This window comes from Rhynchophorus ferrugineus, unplaced genomic scaffold (genome assembly GCF_030347505.1).
Source record: "Rhynchophorus ferrugineus isolate W39M unplaced genomic scaffold, kcgeb_rfMv2 rfM8, whole genome shotgun sequence".
Taxonomy (NCBI): domain Eukaryota; kingdom Metazoa; phylum Arthropoda; class Insecta; order Coleoptera; family Curculionidae; genus Rhynchophorus; species Rhynchophorus ferrugineus.
This window is the reverse complement of record NW_027472587.1, coordinates 34488743-34510983: the sequence shown is the minus strand read 5'-3', so window position 1 is coordinate 34510983 and position 22241 is coordinate 34488743. Positions and strand designations below refer to the sequence as shown.

Here is a 22241-nt window from a genome sequence, read left to right as displayed (position 1 = left end):
ATTACTAAATCATACTAACGTGGGAGCAATACAACTGCTGGACAGCGCGCAGGATGTCAGGAGATTGAAGCGAACAAAACCATACGAACTTATATAAAGTGTATACATTTAGTGTAAACTATAGCTATAAGTTAATAATTAATACATAATTATAATTTTATAATTGAGGAGTACATGCTGATGTATTTTCTCGTACTTTTCTTGCTTTTTAATTAATCCAAATACATAGGAAAAGTAGTAATAAATTAATTGTAAATTAAGATTGAAAAAAATAACGAAGAGAAGAAGCATATTTTATGGTCTGCACATATTTGTTGTTTGAAAAATTAAGTTAACTTTAACTGAAGTAAAATTTCTAATGCTGAAGCGAAATCAACTTTTTTAGTGGGTTATGTACCGTCAAATGTTAAAAGAAGACTAATACTATCCGAAGCTTAACGATAGGAACGATTACAACCTATAGTCAATAGTGGTGAGATTTGGGGAAGAGGTTTCGAAGTCGCAGGACCAACCAACAGCAGCATATTAGTTGAGAAGTAGCAGTCTGTGTTCAAAATTTGCTACAAATAAATATTTTGTTGTATTAATGGTTTAAACGCAGATTTTTTAACTTAAATAATGTGGGTACGATAGAAAAGAGATGCCTAAGTTTTTGGAAAATGATACACATTTAATTTGACCATTACCTGATAATGAATGTATTGCCACATAATTAAGTTTAATAATTTTTGATATAGAAACTCGAGTAATTCCACACAATGTAACACAAAGCCATTTTCTTACGATTTACATCGCCTGATTTACGGCATTGTTTATTCGTGGTACCAGAGAAAGTGGAAGAAATACATATCGTGTCTTGCTATCAGCTTTTCGCAAATAAGGTCAGCGTTTATCATCACCATCAGCTGACGTAAGGTCTTTTTTTACCAGAAAACCTGAATAATTCTCAAATTAAGTGTTTTATCATTAAAATCGCTCCATTTATCGATTTAATATATTAGCATGAACGGGTAAATATTATTTTAAACAGTTTTTTAAGAATACTTTTTTAATTAATATGTTAGGTCTATAAATTATTTTATAGATTTATAACAGATGGTGTTACTGTGTGTTATATCGCATCGGGCACATTTGTAACCAACTTCGTGTTGAAGTCTCACTCTCTTCACGCTGACTTCACTTTTCCTGTAACAGTTCAATTGAAAAGTCCCCGGCCCACCATAGTAAAACAAATTTTTTTGGCAAAATTAGTTTTTTTTAATTCGACATAATTCCCTTCAAGAGTGATACACTGATTGTAGCGACCCTCCAACTTTTCGATACTATTTTTGTAGTACGATTTGTCCTTTTCTTCAAAATAGGCCTCAGTTTCGGCGATCACCTCTTCATTCAACGAAAATTTCTTCCCAATAAGCATTCTTTTCAGATCTGAGAACAGAAAATAGTCACTTGTGGCCAGATCTGGAGAATACGGTGGACGAGTAAGTAATTCGAAGTCCAATTCATGGATTGTTACCATCATTTTCCCTGACATGTGACACAATTAGGTCGTTTTTCGACGATTTCGGCTTTCAAACGGCCCAATAACATTATATAATAGTCGCTGTTGATGGTCTTTGTAAAGGTAGTCAATGAAAATTATTCCATGCGCGTTCGAAAATATAGACGTCATAACCTTGCCAGCCAACTGTTGCATTTTCCAAGGCTTTGGAATGGGTTCATCGTGTGCACTCCACTCATGTGACTGTCGATTGGATTTTGAAGTGAAATGATTAAGCCATGTTTCATCCATTGTCACATATCGACGCAAAAACTCGGGTTTTTTACGTTTGATGATCTTCAAATACTGCTCCGAATCATCAACTCGTCGTTGTTTTTGGTTAAAAGAGTGCTCGCGCGGCACCCACTTTGAAATTTGAGCACTTCCCTCGATTTCCTTGCCTTCCCCTGAGAGATCCTGAGTTGGTTACAATGGGACCACCTCGGAAGGGCACTCTTTTGAATAAAAAAAGAATTTTGAAAATCGGCCCACAATTGACGGAGAAATCAATTGAACATAGAACCTCCTTCTTTTTCGAAGTCGGTTAAAAATAAAGTTTCATATTAAAAAAAATCCTTTAAAACCAATTTATAGGTTTAATATTATATTAATATAGCTTTAGATCTTAAATTACTATATGTTACATAAAACTATTATTACAGAAAATTTTACTTGACGGTTTTACTAAAATTGTTCGAAAAATACGTACAATAAATGTGGGTGCCTAATTACGTCATATAATAAAACCATTTTACGTCAATATTTATAAGAACTGATACAAATAAGGTCAGATTCTATTTATAATATAATTAGGGATAAAAATAGGTATATCTGTATGTTTATTTTAGTATTCTTTATTGACTTTACATTTACTATAAGGACATTTACTTGTTAATGTTTTCAATTATTAAGGGGTTGCCCTTCTTATATGTATCACGAGGTAAAATTAAGTGAGTGTTTTACATTCAACTATTACGATTTTTTGTTACATTTGAAAGTTTTCTCTTTACCAACAGATAAATTCTAATTTGGGCTGGACCTATTGCTTAACGTGGGTTCCGAACCACGGTCCTCGGTATTAAGCATATCGACTGGCGGGTGACCAGCTTGAAGATCATCCCAGAAGTCATCCGGTCTTACCCACCCTGGTTACTGGCGTGACTGGAATCATTTCATTGTACGATTTTGCACTCTTGCCTTTTGGATATTCACATTTATAAACGATCACAAATATAAATTTATGACCTGCAGAATTCGAACCCGTGACTATCGCAAGAGATGCATCAACCAAGCCGGCTATTAAAATTGTTATTCAATTTTTCAGGCAGATGCAATTAAAATCATAAGTGTTTGAATGAGAACCTACTACCTTTCGATATGGTATGTGGCTTTAATCTTGATGCCGCGGTCAATACCATTTGTTTCTTACAATATTCTTTGTTTGGATTGATATTTAGCACTAATTTTTATAACAGTTGTTTACTATATAACGATTTTTAAAAATATATCTGTCAAATTTATGTGATATTTTAATAAACTAAATAAAAGAGGTAGCTTAAAACCTACAAATAGTATAATAAAACAATCTTGATTGAATTGTTATATGAGGCATGAGATACTGATTTGCCTCTATAAAACCTCATCTTGTAGGTCTACAGAGTTGGCTATAATAGAACGTAAACAAACATTGTATTTGGATTCTTTTTTTAACCTACTTTTTCATACCAGGATGCATATTTTTGAAAAAATTTCTAAAATATATTGATTTGGATTGTAAAAAAAATTGAAGTTTAATTCTTATTGTCACTCTAAAAAGTTTATTTTACGCAATTTCGCACTATTTATATATTTGAATGACTTTGTGCAAAAAATCTTCTTGTAGTTTCGTTATATTTACCTTCAATGTAATTTTGACATAGCTCCACTGAATTACAATTTGGGTTTGTACACTGGACGGTATTTTTATAACCAACTTTTGGCAACTAGTTAAAAAATAGAACATCTTTCTGAGAAAAAATATGTATGTATATATATAAATTCTCTATACAATTGCTATAATATTTTACTGTATACAATACCGGATAAAAATAATGCAATGAGATGATACATGATCTACCCATTTTCTAAATAGAGCTGGAAATTTCTTGAAAGCAAAATCATGTCCAATTTCTTTTTTTTCGTACATTCGGTTACATAAGACTTCTCAGATCGAAAATGCTTATATTGAACTAATATTCATTAGAATTTGGGCAGAAAAACGCAAAAAAATGCTAAACATATTCTTCTCTATTTTATATATGTAGAAAAAGGCGTCCAAAATAAGCAAATATATTTACCATACAAATAAAATAAACAAGCAATACAATGGCTCAAAGAGGCTATTACAGCGTCATCTGGATAGCGGACTGTGAAGCTAAATTTCCACTTACTTTATAGTCCAAGCTTCATAATAATGTGGCGATTAGTCTTAAAATTATTTATGAATTTGTGTTGTAATCACATTCACCAGTCGATGAAAAAGGTTTACTATTCGAACAAAAATAAATCGCTTTGCTATCCATCGTATAGTCTAAAGCTTGCTCTCATTTTTGGCTGTTTTCGGACAACAAAGGAATGTTATAATGAAATAGGTTTGGTTTCAATAAAAAAAGAATTTTTAAGATTGAAGCTCATTTTCAATGGAAAGTAAAATCGTTGTACAAAAAGGATAGGAAAATATTAAGAGAAGGCGGGGTTTTATTAGATAGGTCTGATAAATATTTAATTTCAAAATAAAGTAGTGTTAATCTATAAGTAGTGTTAATCTATATTATAATATAGTTTATGTTATAGTCAATGTCAGATGAATTACTTCTTTCTTGGAAAACAAAAATAAATATTCGAATATAATCAAATATGAATATACTTTCTACTAAGTATGAATATACAAAAAAAATCGAATTATATTTACATAATATGATAGTGAAAATTACAAATAGGTTAATTGAGAAATTAACCAGATGCCAAAACGATAACTCATTGGCGTAGTAAAATTTTAACAAATAATGGATATCTATTACGTAAATATGAAAAATATAATTTAATAAAATGGAGTCATAGAAATGTGCATAAATTTAAATTGGTCTTACATAATGGTAATTACACAATGTATAAGATATCGCTTAGTAAGTTAATTAATTATTTCATTCATTTTTTATTAATTGGTAAGAACTTCTATTTCTGTCGTTTAATAATATTAGAATTTGGAGGTTTATGCTAACAATTTTTTATTAATATATTGTTACTTTCTATTTTGTGTATTTTAAAGTCTCCTTTTACCAAGGAGGGTTTATCTTCATTGGACATACAGTTTAACGTGGGCTCCGAAACAGGGTCCTCGACATTAAGCCAGCGAGTGACCCACTTTGGAAATGATCCCAGAAGACATCCGGTCTTACCCAGCCTGGTTACTGGCGTGACTGGGATCAATTTCCTTGTTGGATATTGCACTTTTGCTTAAGGCAATCACACATATTAAACAACCACAAACATACATTTTACGACCATGCCTCCAGCAGGATTCGAACCCGCGACTATCGCAACAGTAGGAGGACCTTCCTGTCGCCCTTACTACTGCGCCACCAGGCCGGCAATATATTGTCACTACTCTATAATACAATTTTCTCTATATTAATAATATTCATGTATGTACTGCTGTTTTTTACGTTAAATATACTTCATTGCGCCATAAGATCAAATAGTTTAATATTTGGAGTGTATATGAAGTAAGAGAGTTTGAGTGTGAATGTAAGTCCTCTAAGAATTGCAGGTTATATGTATTAATATGAGAATATTTTGTCTGTTTGCGGTTCTCTTGATTTTCTGAGTCAGACATACAGACCAATAATTTCTATAGTATCTGAGTGTATTCTTCTTAGGACTTTGTTCAGAAATATTTGAATTATATTTATATTGTTGTTCGCAGAACATCATTATAAGTGGATTCCATAGGACTATATCAGTTTTAGAATTTGCGTATACAACCACAACTTGTCACTTCAGAAACCTGCAATCCCTGCGATTTAAACTCATAAAAACTGAACTTAAAAATATATATTTTATATTAAAATTAAGCTCAAAACCAAAATTAGTAAAAAATAAACCATAAAACCAATATTAATAAAGTAGATAAGTCTATTTTTGTTCAAAATAAAACTGTTTTGTTTATCTATCATTAGTAACTTAGTTTATTAATAAATATAGTTTCATTTGGTATTAATAACGGACATCTTATAGCTATTTTATCAGGACCCTGTGCATGAAATATAACTCTTAACGATTAACCAGGGGTAGGGGTTGTTAAACTTTTCATTCTACTTTACTTCGTTCATGAATAATAAACGAACTTGTGTCAACTAAAGGTTATATATTTCTGTTTTAACATTCCTAGAAGAAAGGTGTAATCTATAACGTAAGTGATATAATATTTTTTTTTATTATATCTTATATTGGATATGCTTAGTATACCTTAAATAATAAATTAATTTATTACTTTTATTCTGTTTTACTTGCATTAATACACAAGCAAGGCAAGTACGGGATTAATACATCAGTACGTACCGTAATAAATTAATATTAACCTAAACTGGTTAAGAATAAAACTTATACTTTAAAGAAGCGTGAGGTTTGCTTCGCTTCAGTTTTCTGAGCATCTGTTCGTTTATAATACAGGAGATATATTGCTTCCACGTTTCTGTCCTTCCATGTTTTTTTATTTCTATTCTATTGTGCTCCTAATATTTTAAATTAAGACTTTTTTTTTTTTTTTTTTTTTTTTTTTTTTTTATTATTACTCTTCGTGAGTCCACAATCTGCCCTATTGGCAATAAGTATTTCTTCTGTTTATATTATATATACATGGCATGTAGAAAATCACTTCATTAAGCAATCTTCTGTATAAAATATTATCTTAATTAATTAGTCTTATTCTAATGCTTATTCTAAACTCTACATATGTCCAGTAATCAGATCAGATGGTGTTAAACGTTTTAGTCTACGCACTTCACTATCACGTCGCATATTTAGCTGATTAGCGAGTACATTGGGATGCACTGACACTCTTTCGAAGTACTTCACACAAACACGTTGGATTACACTCGTTATAGGTTCTAGAGGAATATCGCGTTGTATCACTTTATTTGAAATATAGTACGGAGCATCAACAATGGCACGCAACACCTTATTTTGGAACCGTTGAATGATGGATATATTAGATTTGCTAGCGGTACCCCATAGTTGAATTCCATATGTCCAAATGGGCTTGAGTATAGACTCATACAGCAATACCTTGTTATCTAATGATAACTTGGATTTGCGCCCAATGAGCCAATACATTTGATATAATTTTAGTCCTAGTTGTTTCCGTTTAGAGAGTATGTGCTTCTTCCAGGTTAGGCGTCGATCTAAATGCATACCAAGATATTTAACATGGTCTGCTTGGGGGAGTTGGCGATGATTGATATTTACTGGTGGACATGTTCTTCTACGCAGGGTAAACGTTATATGCGTGGATTTTGATTCATTGGCTTTAATGCGCCATGTCTTCAACCATAATTGTATTTGCTCCAGGTGGGTTTGTAGGTTTATTGATGCTGTGACTGGATCTTCATGGGATGCTAAGATTGCTGTATCGTCTGCATATGTTGCCACAGTAGTTATTTTTGTGGTGGGCAGATCAGCCGTATACAGAAGATACAGTACTGGACCCAGTACACTACCTTGCGGAACTCCTGAATATATGGGATTTAATTCGGTATGTTCATCGCCTTGATTTACAATAAAATGTCTGTCAGTGAGATACGATTTTAGTAGCTGATAGTCCGGATGAGGGAGAAGTTTCTTTAGTTTAACCTGCAAGCCCGTATGCCATACTTTGTCAAAAGCCTGAGATATGTCTAGGAAAGCAGCCGAACAATATCTTTTGACATTTAGGTCAGCGTTTATTTGGTTTACAAGTCTATGCACTTGTTCTATAGTCCCATGCTTATTGCGAAAGCCAAACTGATGTTCTGGAATAATTTTTCTTTTTTCTATTATATAGTTTAGTTTTTTTATGTATAACTTCTCGAAAACTTTCGAGATTATTGGTAATAAACTTATAGGTCGGTAGGAGGTCACATCTTCTGGTATTTTTCCTGGTTTAAGTATCATTAATATTTTAGCTACTTTCCAGATACTAGGGAAGTAATTAATTCGTAGCATAGCATTAAATATATATGTTAATAGTTTTATAGCCTTTTCTGATAGTTCTTTTAAAATTTTGCCAGTAATTAAGTCATAACCAGGAGCTTTTTTAATATTAATCTCTCTCATTATTGTATGTTTAACTTTTTTGACCGTTAATTTCTCGTGCGGTAAATCCATTTGAAATGGCGAATCTAGAAAGCTAGTAATTTTATTTTCGTCATCTTTATGTAGCTGAGACTGGAAAGGTTTAAAAACGTTTTTTAAGTGTTTTGAGAAAATGTCGGCCTTCTCTTTATTGCTTCTCGCCCAATTATTTTCGCTTGTTTTAATAGGTGGGTTATGCTGCTGGGATCTCCTAAGCTTTTTTGTTGCTTTCCACAACGAATAGTCTGTAGCCTCAGTTGATGTCAAGTTTTCTAGGTATTCTTGAATGCCTTGGTTCTGTTCGATTTGGATTAGATCTCTCAGCTCTTTTATGGCCCTATTAAATTTTCTTTTATTCTCTTCAGTCCTTTGCTGTTGCCAATTTCGTCGTAACTTTCTTTTTTCCGCTATCTTTTTCTGTATTGTACATGATATATGTGTATTTTTTCTTGGAAATGTTTCAATGTTGGGAGTCGCGGAATATGCTGCCTCCTGTATATTTTTTGTAAGATTTATTGCTGCTATTTCTATATCCATTTCAGTTTGTAACGGTAAGTTTAGAGAGATATTTTGGTCTAAGTTTTCTCTAAATGAGGGCCAGTTAGTTCTATTATTGCACAGAGAAGGGGGTTTATCTTTGATGGTAATTTTTGAAGAAATTGTTACTATTATTGGTGAATGATCAGAAGACAGGTCGAAACATGATTCTGCCTGACACTTTTTTGGATCAATATTTTTTGTAATACAGAAATCTATTGTATCTGGTTTTTTATTTCTGTCTGAAGGCCAATATGTTGGTTCACCAGTAGAGATATGTTGTAAGTTATCTATAATTATGGCTTTGAGCAGTTCTCTACCTTTTGAGGTTATTATTCTTGAACCCCACATTAAATGTTTTGCATTATAATCTCCTCCTGCTATAAATCTATTACCTAGCGTACGGAAGAATTCTTGAAATTGTTCTGCCTTGTTGTTATGTTTGGGTGGGCAATAAATCGCAGAAATTGTTAATGGTCCATGGGCTTCCTCTATGGTTATACTGGTGGCTTGCAGGTAGTCTTTGCGGAATTTTTCTTTTTCGAAATGCTTTATATCATCTCGAATTATTATGGCTGTACCTCCATGTGCTTTATCATCAGGGTGATTTGTATGATAAAGCTTATATTTAGGAACTTTCAAATAATTTTTGTCCGTAAAGTGTGTTTCGGAAACCATCATAACGTCAATATTTTGTTCAATTACGAACATTTTTAGTTCCCTGGCATGTTGTTGGAGCCCATTGGCATTCCAGACGGCGATTTTGTAGCTATTGGTTTCAGGCATTAGGCAAGTTTGCTTACGACGGTTGTGAGTAGACCAAGCATCGTACTCATTTGATCCATTAGTTTGGCCATCATATTTTCTAATCTTGAGATGTTGCTAGTTTCAGTAGGTTGAGATATTGTCTCTCGTTTTTGTGCTGAACCATTTTCAACTATTTGGGCATAAGTTATGTCTGGTTGACTTGTTCTGGTGGGTAGTGGTAGATTGGTAGTAGTGGATTGTTTTTGTTGATGCCTTTTTTCCCTTAAGGCAGGATAGAGTTTCTGCTGTAGTTGCTTGTGAACTGCGCAACCCTTGTAGTTCGCTGGATGATTTCCGTTACAGTTGACACATTTCACTTTTTCATCGCGAACTTTACGAGTACAATCTCCTGTCTTATGTTCTCCTGCACATTTTACGCATCTATATGATTTGCGACAGTAAGTCTTTGTGTGCCCGTGCGCTTGACACCTTGTGCATTGTGGTATAATTCTTTTTATATGTGGTGGTTCGCATTTAATAATATTATTTTCCAATTTGGTGATTTCATACACCGCCTTATTGTTTCCATTAGGTTTTATGTCTATATAAAACATAGGCAGAGGTTTTTTTGTCGTGTGATGTCGTATATTGTGAATATTTACGACCTCGTGGCCTTTTTCAGCTAGTGCTACCTTGATGGTGTTAAAGTCCGTCCCGTGATGTAATCCTTTTAATACGAATTTAAATGTTCTCTCGGATTTTGGCCTGAATGTATGGTATTGGGTGTTTCTTTCATCTAATTCTTTTATAAGAACTTTAAAGTGATCCGCTTCGAACAATTGGATTTTAATTGTTTCATAGCTCACTGTTTTAATTGTGTAGTTCGTAGTAATGGTTTTTAATAAATCATGGATGTTTTTTATTATTCCTACCTTATAGACTGTTATTGGTGGTGGTTTGGGAACAACTTTTTCAGGGCTTGGTTGTATGTTCTCTTCAATTTCTTCCGACAGGTTGCTAAAACTGTTTTTTGTCTCTATCGGTTTCTGCAACCAATAGTCACTGATTCTTGTTTGTTTCCTCGCGATTTCTTCTTCTGGACTTCTCAATCGTTTTTTGTTAACGACTGTAGTCCATTCTGATGGTGGAGTTTGCGTTATTGCTGTTTGTTCTAATCTTATATCAAAGTGTGCAGGTGATTTGGTTGAATCGCTATTGTTTGCCATTTTTTAATTTTTAATATTTTATTTAATTTACTTCCAGAGGATAAAAAAAATAAAATAAATACATTGTTTATTTCACGCACTTCATTTTTCACTTACGTTATTTTAGCACTAGTTTTTTACTATAAATACAATAAATGAATTTCAAAAGGACTGTTGTAAAATAAGATGAAATTATTTTAAACACTAATAAAAATGAGATGCAGTCCTTTTGTCTGGTCACGTAAACACGTATTCACTACACTTTAGGTCCACTGAGAGACGGATAGCCGCATCTGTTATGCGTTTTTAACACTCAATTAAATAACCGTAATAAAATACTGGGTTTTTTTAAAGAAAGGTATCTTTTTATAGCTTGGACCGTATTGAAAATACGTCTTCACCCTACGAAGGTTGGAACTGAACTAAATTAAGACTAAACTAAAATATGTTAAATATGAACTTTCGCGAATATCCATTTTTAACAATAACAATTTTTGAACCAGTAAACAAATGAGTCTGCCTTTATAACAGGTCAAATGAAAAGTCCCCGGCCCGTCATAGTAAAACATATTTTTTGCCAAAAGTAGTTTTTTTATTCAACAAAATTCCCTTCAAGGGTAGTATATTGATTATAGCGACACTTAAAATTTTCGATACTATTTTTATCAAAGTAGGCCTCAAAGTAGAAAATTTGTTCCCATTCAGCATTCTATCGAGATCTGAGAACAGGAAATAGTCGCTGAGGGCCAGATCTGGAGAATACGGTTGATGATGAAGCAATTCGAAGCCCAATTGATGGATTTTTGTCATCGTTTTCACTGACTTGTGACACGGTGCATTATCTTGTTGAAGCAGAACTTTCTTTTCCTTCAAATGAGGACTTTTTTGGCAATTTCGTCTTTCAAACGGTCCAATAACGCTACGTAATAGTAGCTGTTGATGGTCTTTCCTTTTTCAAAATAGTCAATAAAAATTATTTCATGCGTATCCGAAAATACAGACGCCATAGCCTTGCCGACTATTGCGTTTTCCCATGCTTTGGAGCGGGTTCATCGTGTGCAGTCCACTGGGATGACTGTTGGTTGGACTTCGGAGTGAAATGATGGAGCCATGTTTCATCCATTGTCATATATCGACGCAAGAACTAAACACTGCTCCGAATCATCTCGTCTTGTCGTCGTTATTTTTGGTCAAAAGTGCCCGCGCGGAACCTACTTTGCACAGAGCTTTCTCATACCCAAATATTCGTGAATAATAGGATGTACACCTTCAGTTGATATATTTACAGTGTCTGCCATTTCATTCAATTTCAATTTACGGTAATTGAAAATTATTTTGTGAAATTTTTAATGTTTTCGTCGTTAACAAGCTCTTTTGGGTGTCCACTGCGTTCACCGTCTTCGGTGCTCATTTCACCACGACTAAACTTAGCATACCAATCCTTGATGGTTGATTTTCCTGGAGCAATGTCCGGAAGCCCGGCATCAAGCCAAGTTTTTGCTTGAACTATATTGTTTCCCTTCAAAAAGCAATATTTTATCAACACGCGAAATTCCTTTTTATTAATTTTTTTCGCAATAACAAAATTTGCTTCACTCAAACTGCTATAATTCACAAACTAATAATCCGACAAAATAAATTTATATAATGCATCTTTTGAGGGTTAGGGTTAACTAAAAAACTTGTGTTAATATTAGTGGCGCCATCTATGTGTCATGCCAGGTACATTTTAATTGATTTCTTATTTAGAATATTCCTTTCAAATGCGCTAAGATATGGCTTCATCGTACAATTATATGCGACTAAAAGTTGTCTATTAAGAAAAACCGAAAATATTTGTTCAGCAGTCCTCTCTATATTGTGTTGCGTCACACAGTGACAATTATTAATTAAGGATGTATTCTAGTCTAGAAATTAGAAAAAATCGATTTATTGTTTGAAAAACTTTTTTTTATTTGACTTAGATACAATAGAAGAATATTGTATATAGAGAAGGTTTAGAGCAAATTTTAAGTAACGCGGCTCAGTAGAACTTGAGCTATCACATCAACCGTTTCGAAAAAAAAATAGTTTGCTAAAGTAATAACAGCTATATCGTCGAAAACAATTTAAATTTTGAAAAATCCTCTTGAAGACGTATTTTTGAAGGATTAAGATCTGAAACTATGAAGAAAAAATCGATTTTTGAAATCTCTATAATAAAATACCACCTGGCGGCTTCTTGGCGTAGTAGTAAGGACGACAGGACGGTCCTGCTACTGTTGCTACAGTTGCGGGTTCGAATCCTGCTGAGGGATGGTCGTATATTCATGTTTGTGATTGTTTAATATTTATGATTGTCCTTAGGCAAGAGTGCAAAAGCCGACAAAGAAAATGATTCCAGTCACGCCGGTAACCAGGCTGGGTAAGACCGGATATTTTCTGAGATAGTCTCTAAGTTGGTTACTCGCCAGTCGGTAGACTTAATGCCGAAGACCGTGGTTTGGAGCCCACGTTAAACTGTAGGTCCAGTCCAGATAATGCCCTAGTTGGTAAAAAGAGACTTTAAAATATATTAAAAGAATACCCTCCTAGTATAGATTGTTTCATGTTGCAACGTTCTAAATTTAGTAGGTTTGAATCAAAGAAATATAAAATATTAGTCATCGCACGTTATTACATTAATCTAGATTAATTGAAATCTTTCCTTAAAGATTACACCATATTATTCTGTATTTGTCGTTAATTTATTTTAGTTGAACTGTTATTTCTGTTATTTTCATTCAGTAATTATCATAAAATATCTGTCGGGATATGCTCAATCAAGCGTACTTCAAGGCCTGCTTCGACTCTATTTTTAAACACATTGTTAAGAAATATTGTCACATTGCAAAATGGTAGGTAACATTTTCTGTATTTTATTATGTGCGATGTGATGTGGGTTCCAAGTATGACATTTCTAACCTTGTATAGTCTAAATGAAAAAAAAAAGCAACAACAAACAATTGTGTTGTTTCGTTTTTGTTAGGAATAATAGCTAAGATTGTTTTGTCGAGTAGATCTATAAATTTGATGGGAAATGTTTGACCTTAATTGCGGTTTTTAATTATGTATTTGCTATTCTAGAGACGCTATTACGACTGTTTTTTTTTTAATTTAAGTAAAAGTTTATACAATACATATTTAAGACTACCTATAAAGTTTACATGTACTCTGAACATTTTTCCACTATAAAAAGGAATTTATTGAAAAAAAGTGATAGAGTATTAATAAAAATATTTTCCATTAATTTTCTGAAAACATGTCAATGTTGGTGATTAGATGTTGCTATGTCTCATGAGTATGTTGTGTTCTACAGACCCTCCTATTGAAACTGGAAGAGCGTATTTATTATATTTTTATTAGTCGTTGTCAACTAAGCTACAATTTGTTTTTATAATAATTTAAATTTAGATATAACAGACCAATTGAAAAGTCCTCGGTCTGACACATAGATGGCGCTACTAGAATTAAATCCGTATGTTTTTAGTTAGTCTTAATCCTCAAAAGATGAGTGTATAAATTTGACAGCTGTCGGATTATTAGTTGGTGAATTACAGCATTTTGAATGAAGCAACTTTTGTTAATGCCAAGAAAATGGATGAAAAGGAATTTCGTGTGTTAATAAAATATTATCTTTTGAAAGAAAAAAATACAGTTGAAGCAAAAAGTTGGCTTGATGCCGAGTTTGCGGACACTGCCCCAGGAAAATTAACCGTCAAAGATTGGTATGCTAAGTTTAGACGTGGTGAAATGAGCAACGAAGACGGTGAACGCAGGGGACGCCCAAATGAGATTGTTTGTTACCGACGAAAAAATTCCACAAAATGATTTCGAATGACCGTAAATTGAAATTGAATGAAATAGCAGATACTCTAAAGATATCAACTGCACGTGTACATCATATCATTCACGAACATTTGGGTATGAGAAAGCTCTGTGTAAAGTGGGTGCCGTGCGAGCTCGCTTTTGACTAAAACAACGATGAGTTGGTGATTCGGAACAGTGTTTGAACATGATCAAGTGTAATTAACCCGAGTTTTTGCGTCCATATGTGACAATAGATGAAACATGGCTCCATTGTTTCAGCTCGAAGTTCAATCGACAGTTATAACAGTCGGCTGGCAAATCTATAGCGTCTGTATTTTGAGATGCGCAGGAAATAATTTTCATTGACTACCTTGAAAAAAGAAGGACCATCAACAGCGACTATCACATAGCGTTTTTGTACCGTTTGAAGGACGAAATCGCCGAAAAACGGCCGCATTTGAAGAAAAAGAAAGTGCTGCTTCACCAACACAATGCACCATGTCACAAGTCAGTGAAAACGATGGCAAAAATCCATGAATTGCTTCCTCATCCACCGTATACTCCAGATCTGACACCCAGCGACTATTTCCTGTTCCCATATCTCAAAAGAATGTTCGCTGGGAAGAAATTTTCGTCGAATGAAGAGGTGACCGCCGAAACTGAGGCCTATTTTGTGTTGAAAAGTTGAAGGATCATTATAATCTTTCTTGAAGGGAATTATATTGAATAAAAAAACTAATTTTGCAAAAAAATGTGCTTTATTATGGTAGGCCGGGGACTTTTCAATTGACCTGTTTGAGAAACCAAATACAATAATAAATTTTCGGTTTATATAATTAGATGGAAACTATTACTCTGATTTTAGGTGCTATATATAAATTTTGTTTAAGCAATATTTCATTTCAAATTTCTATGCAACTGAAATATATCTAAAGAACGATTTGTAATCGGAAAAAAAGAACATTTCTTAAATATGGAAATTCTTCGATTATTTTATACCCAGTTATTCAATTGAGTTGTTTCCAAGAATTTTTATTAAATTGCCTGGAACATATTAATCTAGTTATACATGGATGATATTAGGATGACAATCCGTTTCATATATTACCACGGATTATTTACAATATAACCCATAATGCAGCTGTTCAACCGCATAGTGTTTTTGCAAATTACTCATCATAAAGTTTATTCATTATATGTCGTTATTAATGTTTATTTGCTGTATTAACTGATAAGTTTTATTACAATCTAGAAGAGCTCTTATATGCATATAATATTTTAATTCTCACTCCAGAGTTTTATTTACTGATAATTTCTAAAAAAATCTGTAGCATTCTATTATTGTTTAATTTGTGTTACGTTTTTTTGCTCGCTAAAACTATCTATCTTTATCTTATTTTTATATAAGATTTGATTCTTTGTTATATAGGATATATTGGGGATAACAAAAGAGGACAAACTCTGTTGGGATTCGTTCGTTTTAGAGAACCCATATGGGCATATATCCGTAATTGACCTGTATGAATGTTAAACGCAGCTTCTGATGCACCTTGTACTTTTACGGCCAAGTGATTATGCATATATCTCATTGATGCTTATCAAACTAATCGCTAAAACATGACTCAAACGACTGTATGTCAGATGACGATCTTGCTCTATAATATTATGTACATTATTAATATTTTCTGGCTTCTTTAGTTTGGTCTATTTAAGCATTAGTGATCAGCTTTCTTCTATTCGAGTGGTGAGTGGAGTAAGTGTCATTTGTGAGTAAATCTGCAGACGAGGCAGATGAGGTTTATGCAAAGGAAATTGACAGGATTGGTTTAAATAGCCTACTTAAATAGGTGACTACCAACAGCCTTCAATACAACGCCATATATTGTATTAATTTTTCTGAAGACAAGAAGAAGCATTCAGAGTTGCAAATAATCCTCAACACACTCTCATTTCTAACAACAAATATGCGGCTGGAAAAGGGGAAGAGAACGAACAATTAATTGAATAACGATATTGCCTATTTTTGTGTTGATAAATGAAATTTTGTATATTGAATTGTTAAAAATATTGCAGAATGCATATAGTTAATTGTGTATATCAAAAACCCCCGTATTTTAATGTATAAAGTGAAAAGCAATAATTGGTAATTGGTTTGCTTTGTTGGGATTACTTTGTTTTTCAGCCGCTTGAATGATGAAAGGACGAAACATCAGCAATATCAAAAAGAAGGATCATTTCTTTTTCTGTGTTTAAAGTTGCTATATCACCAAACTCCGAATTCAAGATTTTCTCCAACTCGTTCGTTCTGGGTTCGTTCTTGGAATTATAATAACTCAATAATAACCCGAAATAAAACAGATTCATTAAACATTAGGAAGGAAAACATCAAAGTTACATATTGCGTGTTAATTATGAATTCCAAGTATTCCAATAGTTAGTTGTTTACGTCTTACACAACATAATGCAAATTAAGTGGATTACTGGAAATGTTATAGCATTTTTACAGCCAAGTTCTGAAGCAATGCAGTCATGTCATTTCATTGATTACTTAAGTGGATACTTAAACTTATATACACGGTAAATTAAATTGGAAACATCACGTTAGACAAAAAGTAAAACACATTAGAACCAAAATAAAACAACTATACTGGTTAGTCGGAAGATACTCTCAACTTGATCTAAAATCAATGAGTTAGATCTATAATACAATTATAAAGCCAATTTGGACCTATGGGGTGCAAATATGGGGTTGCACTAAAAATTCAAATCAGTTAGTCGTACAGCGCTGTCAAAACAAGGTTCTTCGATTGATTACCAATGCCTATCGCTATGTAACCAATGAAGAACTGCACGATGGCCTGGAAATCAAATGGATTTGCGAAGTTGTGTAGGATTTCGCCTTGAAACACGAAAGAAGATTACTAAATCATTCTAACGTGGAAGCAATACAACTGCTGGATAGCGCGCAGGATGTCAAGAGATTGAAACGAACAAAACCATACGAACTTGTGTGAACATTTAGTCTGTATTATTAGTGTAAACTATAGCTATAAGTTAATAATTAATAAATAATTATAATTTTATAATTGAGGAATACATACTGATGTATTTTCTCGCACTCGTCTTGCTTGTTAATTAATCCAAGTACATAGGAAAAGTAGTAATAAATTAATTGTAATAATAATAATAATTAAGATTGTACTAAGCGTATCTAATAAAGATGTTATAAAAAAAACTTATATACACAACAATATATGGTTTCTGTAAGAATATGTTTCTCTGTATTAGAGCACATTCTTTTCTATAAACTTCAAGTATTATTTCCCACTGGGTTCCTTAATAGAATAACTTATTTATAGCTAAAATTTTAATCCTTATTGTTTGCTTTTTTTCAATATCTTTATGCTGTAAAACTCACTGATTAAAAAATAAATACAAGGTTATTCTCAGTCGGCTCTGAAATGTATTTGTCGTCGATATAAAGTTGCTTGTCATGGTCATACAATTGAAATAGACAGCGTATACCGTTTTGTTAATACAAAAGTGTTAGTCAAACAGTTCCTTCTTAGTTTAAACGAAGTACGACTGGAATAAATTATATTTAATGTTTGTGGATGTGATCTTATTACTCATTATATTTATATATTTTGTCTCGTATTTAATGGTATTAAGCACGGATTTTGATCAGCGATATTTATTGGTGAAAATTCGAAGTATAAAAGTAAAAAAAAGTTAAACAACCCAATATACCAGTAAAACTCGATGGTTTTCTTATTTCTCTATATAAAATAATAGTTTTCCATTTAGAATTAGTGCATCCCAATTGCATTTTCAACATTCTTTACTTTCATTGTTTGACTTGAAGAAATCTTCTGCCATAGCTCATCGAACCTTATGATGATACTGCTCCGTCATATTACAATTGTTGGTTGTGATTTTAACGATTTAAAAGTGGATATTGTGATGTCAATGACAAAGAATGACATGGAGGACTAAAAGGCTCGAAAACAATGAATTTCAAGACTTTTTATGATCAGAATACATGCAAATAACTAATAATTTAGCTATTGTAATAATTCAAAGTTATTTTGTTTGTACTTCCAAACTGGTAAAATAAGATTCTCACATGATTATTGTAGCCTTTTGGATAAGCTGAATGTAAAAGAATGAGAAATTACTGGTATAAGTTTATTGAAGACTTCAAACATAAAATATTGTTCTTATCTTGTTATTGAAAAAGACATTGAGAAACATTTGGTTGTTACAACAAATGGACTGAAATATCGAAGGCATAACAAAGAAAACGAGTTTTTTTTTGTAAAAAATTGGCTTTATTCATCAACGTAATCTCCATCAAGAGCCACACAATCATTCTGTCGTCGCTCTAAAACTTCAATACCACTTTCGTAGAATGATTCATCCTTTGCCTCCAGATAGGTCTGTCACCTGTAGTAACTGAAAAAGTGGCGAATGCAATAAAACTAGCGCTATCTATGTGTTGGGCCCGGGACTTTTCAGTCTATGTGTTAACTTCAGAAAGAAACGAAGATAATTTACCTAATAATATTGTTGTTTCTATATTTTACGATCAGCTGGATATAAAAAATATGAGAAATTACTAGGATCGAGTGTATTTTATATAATACAAAACTTTGTTCTGGTCAAAGACTAAACTTATTGAAAAATATAAATCTGAGGTTATACCCCCCTTGAATGGTATTTTACGTTTACTCATTACAATTTCACAAGAAGCACAACATATTTACATAATAACTTGGTAATAACTATATAAATATAATAATGTAATAATAATAAACTTGGTAATAAATACTGTTTCTAAATCAATTTTAGCGATTTAATTGCATTAGGTAAAATTATTCATAGCCAGTCTTTCGGCATTTCTTGTGAATTTTTGGTAAAATCTTAAACGTGGGCTAGTAAATTGTCCGAAACCTGCTGGTCATGGCGGTCTCCGTCTTTTTCAAGAATACTAAACACACGGAATTCCCTTGAAATGTGATTCATGGTTGGTAAAACGAAGGACGTCAATGGCGATCAATGGCGAGTTGTTTTCGTACAGATATTTTACTGTTAAAATCAGTCGCTGCCGTTCTGTTACGCTTGAATTAAAGAAGGATGCATATAGTTTCTTTTCTTATTTGCGGCGAAACTATCTGATATTGAAATTGAACGATTATTTACAGATTTTGGTTTGGCCGTGTTTATGCCGTCTCGCTAGTAGTAAACGAAGTGAGTGAGTGGTGACAAGGTGTTAGTGAAGGATTTGTTATAGATAGCTTGAGAAAGGTCTGAATTAAAGTTTAATAAATCACTTTTCCGATAATTATTTTGAATTTTTTTGTTATATGTTAAATAATGAAGGAACGTTTCTAATATTGTTCTATTATATTTCATAATTCATTGTTATTGTTAAAACAAAAGAGGCATTTTTATTGTTTAGTACATAATCTGGATTAAGTTTAAAATGGTACTAATTATTTTTGAAATAAATGATGTTATTCGATAAATATACAAAAAAAATAATTTTAGATAATTTTTTTATTGCAATTATAATTAATATTTATAAACTTAAGCGTAAATATACAATTTTTCCATAATCATATAAAGTATATAATCCTTTTTTATGTTAATAATTGTTTAAATACATATATTGAAGTTTATATTATTTTCTCTTTTAAATAAATAGAGAATTTAATTTTATTTTATTGCAGTTCATTTTGTTTTTTATACATTTCAATGTATTTACAACAGTTTTTCATGAATTATATATAGTAATTGTTGAAATATGTTTAACCCATTTTCATCATGGAAGAAAGAGAGTTTCAAACAATTTTAATTAGTATTTATTAGTATAATTCCAGATTGTAACAGCCTGTAATAGGTCAATTGAAATGTCCCCGACTTGACACATAGATGGCGCTATTAGAATTAAATACATATATTTTTTAGTTAGCCCTAAGCCTCCAAAGATGCGTGTATAAATTTGAAAGCTGTCGGATCATTAGTTTGTGAATTATAGTATTTTGAGTGAAGCAACTTTTTTTTATAGTGAAAAAAATTGTTAAAAAGGAATATTGCCTGTTGATAAAATATTGCTTTTTGAAGGGAAAAAATACAGTTGAAGCAAAAACTTGGCTTGATGCCGAGTTTCCGGACACTTTCCCAAGAAAATCAACCATTAAGGATTCTAAGCTAAGTTTAGATATGGTGAAATAAACACCGAAGACGGTGAACGCAGTGGCCGCCCAAAAGAGGTTGTTACCGACGAAAACATTAAAAAAATCCACCAAATGATTTTGAATGACTGTAAATTGAAACTGAATGAAATAGCAGACACTCTAAAGATATCAACTGAACGTGTACATCATATAATTCACGAATATTTGGGTATGAGAAAGCTCTGTGCAAAGTGGGTGCCGCGCGAGCTCACTTTTAACCAAAACAACAACGACGAGTTGATGATTTGGAGCAGTGTTTGAAGATGATCAATCGTAATAAACCGTTTTTGCGTCGATATCTGACGATGGATGAAACATGGCTCCATCATTTCACTTCGAAGTCCAATCGACATTCATCCGAGTGGACTGCACACGATGAACCCGCTCCAAAGCGTGGAAAAGCGCAACAGTTGGTTGGCAAAATTATGTAGTCCGTATTTTGGGAGGCGCATTGAATAATTTTCATTTACTATCATAAGGAAGAACCATCAACAGTGACTATTACATGGCGTCATTGGACGGTTTGAAGGACGAAACCACCGAAAAACGGCCGCACTTGAAAAGAAAAGAAAGTGCTGCTTCACCAAGACAACTCACCGTGTCGCAAGTCAGTGAAAACGATGGCAAAAATCCATGAATTGGGCTTCGAATTGCTTCCTCATCCACCGTATTCTCCAGATCTGGCCACCAGCGATAATTTCCTGTTCTCAGATCTCAAAAGAATGCCCGCTGGGAAAAAAATTTCGTCGAATGAATAGGTGATCGGCGAAACTGAGGCCTATTTTGAAGCAAACGACAAATCGTACTACAAAAATGGTATCGAAAAGTTGGAGGGTCGTTATAATCAGTGTATCACCCTTGAAGAGAATTGTGTTGAAAGAAAAAAGCTAATTTTGGCAAATATAATATGTTTTACTATGGTAGGCCGGGGACTTATCAATTGACCTGTTATATTGAAAATAAACTCTTGTTAATTAATTTTAATTTTATTAAAAAGCTAACTATTATGTATTGCATCATATTAATCATTACAAATAAATATTAATACCTACCCAATATAATAAATGAGTTTAAAATACTTAAAAGTTCCTTTTAAAGCGTAATCTGTAGGTCTAAACAACTGATAACTCGTGGTGTATTTATTCGATTATTACTTCATATCATACATGACATGTTTATTTCAATCCTTTTTTTTGCTTTAAGCTTATATTATTTAATAACAATTTTTGATAGTACTATTTCACTAATCCAGTTAAATTACCTATTTCTTGATGCTCTCTATTTACTAGCAGATTTAGGTTAACTTTCTGACTAATACAGTAATCTTTAGATTACAATAACCATTACCGGTTATATGAAATGAGCTGGTAAGGACGTAATGTTCCGAACCGAAATATAATTATCTCAAATCACTTCAAATGTTGGTTTTTATTTCATTTTAATGAAAGTCATGCTCTAAATTTTGTATTGTAATCAGGACAAGTCATTTTTAGACTTGGTTCTTGCGAACAAATTCGACGAAATCGAAATGTAATTCAATGTTACCGTTTGTCGAGTTGTTCTTTGTTTTTCTTTCATTTTTATCCAATGCTTCGGATATTTATGTTGTACGAAAACTTTCACTTGTTCATGTGGAACCAGTAACTATTGTAATTAGTGCTAATGATGTTGTTATTATAATCACTTTTATCGAGAAATCTAAACCAATTATTTTGGAAATATATATTTATTTTTTACGGATATCTGGTATGTGTTATATTAAAATTATTTTAATTA

General features: G+C 32.6%; 1 protein-coding gene across 2 annotated transcripts in view; it reads left to right on the top strand.

The window, feature by feature from the left end:
* LOC143201136 (putative ferric-chelate reductase 1 homolog) overlaps nt 1–22241 on the top strand; it is a 51589-nt gene that overhangs the window by 5973 nt on the left and 23375 nt on the right. Inside the window, exon 1 of one of the 2 annotated variants that reach the window (XM_076412013.1) lies at nt 19401–19533. The exons of the other annotated variant lie outside the window; for it this stretch is intronic. The gene's annotated coding sequence lies outside the window, so the exon portion shown is untranslated. Of the gene's footprint in view, nt 1–19400; nt 19534–22241 lie in introns of those variants that run through there. 2 annotated transcript variants of the gene reach the window in all.